Source organism: Condylura cristata, unplaced genomic scaffold (genome assembly GCF_000260355.1).
Source record: "Condylura cristata isolate star-nosed mole 26May11 unplaced genomic scaffold, ConCri1.0 scaffold00704, whole genome shotgun sequence".
Taxonomy (NCBI): domain Eukaryota; kingdom Metazoa; phylum Chordata; class Mammalia; order Eulipotyphla; family Talpidae; genus Condylura; species Condylura cristata.
In genome coordinates, this window is record NW_004567805.1 from 1,961 (window position 1) to 3,604 (window position 1,644).

Sequence of the window (1,644 nt, forward strand, 5' to 3'; positions counted from 1 at the left end):
GTGGATTCCAACATTTGGTCCATTTCTTGCAGCTTTACCACCCTGTTGACCCACACACCCAGGGTTCCCATGGGATCCTGGCACATCAACGAGCTAAACGTCTCCTTGAACGTCTCCTTCTTTTCTGACTATATTCATAGCATTTTCTCCCATTTTTTTCCAGTATGGGCTAGAGTTTGGCTACCTAGTTTACCTCTGCAATGACCAGCTTTACTTACATTCTCACTTGAAAAGTCTTTTCAACTGGGCTTCATTCATATTTCCATCACTTTTTTATTTCCTTCCTTCTACTGACTTTTCCTTTCAATTCTCCACTTTTATCGGTGACTTCACCTGTAATGACGATGATTCCTTGAGCCTTTCCTGCTGGCGGGTGGTGCCCTGGCTCTGCCCTCCTCTGTGGTGTCTGATTGACCTCAGTTCTGGGGGCTCGCGCCCCCTAACCTTTTCCTAAAACAAACACTGGCTACTCTCTGCTGTCCTTAATTTAGCTACTAGCTTTTCTTTACACTATCACTGACGACTCTGCTTACACAATTGATTCCTTCCCTAGGACTCCTAAATCCCTTGCTAACAGTCCATCCTTTCCCAGAGCTTGATCCTTTGCAGTCGTAGCTAAACATCCGTGTGCGTGACAGCTGTCACAAAGTGTGCCATAAAGTAGCAGGAGGAGGATGCACTGCTCCCCTCTTCCTTTAAAGATTTTATGCCGATTCCTTATTAACAGACCTGATGCATTACTGTAACTAAATCTTGCTAAACAGTATAAATAAAGACCTGCAAAACGATGGGCAGGAAGACTTGCACCCAACTCTGACTCCCGTGTCTTCCTCGCTCCCCTTTCCCCTTTCCCTCTTCCCCCTTTTTTAGAAATCTCCGCTCGCAGATGCCTTCCCTCCTTAGGGTCCGGCCTGTCTTGCCTCCAGACTCCTCGATAGTTTGAGCTGGTCTCCGACAGTAAATGATACCACTTCAGTCACCATCACTGTGGTGATGTTTATTAACTGTGTTTATGGGGAAACCAGGCTGATGTCTGTATCTCCTCCAAAGTTATAGGTTCAAACCACCACAGATGTTTCCCTCACACCAGCCAGCACCAGGACCCAGGACCCCCACTGCTGACCATGGGTCCCGCTGCTCACCCTCAGTGCTGCAGTCGGATATCAAGTGTTTATCGGGTAACATCTGAGTGACTCAGTGTTATGTTCTCCATGTTCCGCCTGTGAGGGAGACACTCCAGAATTGGGCTTTCTCCTCCTGATGAGTTCTCGGAGTATAATTGCCCTCACTACTATCCACTAGTGGCAAATGACAGGATCCATTCTTTACTTAGGCAGGTAGGATGATCATATAAACACACCTCAGTTCCTGCTAACAATGCCTCTGTCATGGGTGGCTCCCACAGCTGGGCATGGAAGTGCCCACATCGAGGCACAGATAAAGGCTCATCACCCCAGGACTGACTATCTGATGTCTCTGGGACTCTATTAGAATGGCAAAAGAACGGAAAATTCATATAAATGAATAGAATTAGATGTAGCTAAAACTCTGCACAGGAAAGGAATTATCAATATAACAAACACACCTATAGGATGAAAGATAATATGAGCACATAACCGTTCAGACAAAGGGCTAAACCAAAGC

The 1,644-nt window shown here is 46.2% G+C and overlaps 1 pseudogene across 1 annotated transcript in view; it reads left to right on the forward strand.

Moving 5' to 3' along the window:
• The window catches only part of LOC101624689, a 2,970-nt pseudogene extending 1,935 nt beyond the window's left edge, over positions 1-1,035 (forward strand). Inside the window, exon 3 of the transcript XR_001146249.1 lies at positions 959-1,035. The product of XR_001146249.1 is annotated as an Ig heavy chain V-III region 23-like (transcript). The remainder of the gene's footprint in view (positions 1-958) is intronic.
• The last annotated feature ends 609 nt before the right edge of the window (positions 1,036-1,644 follow it).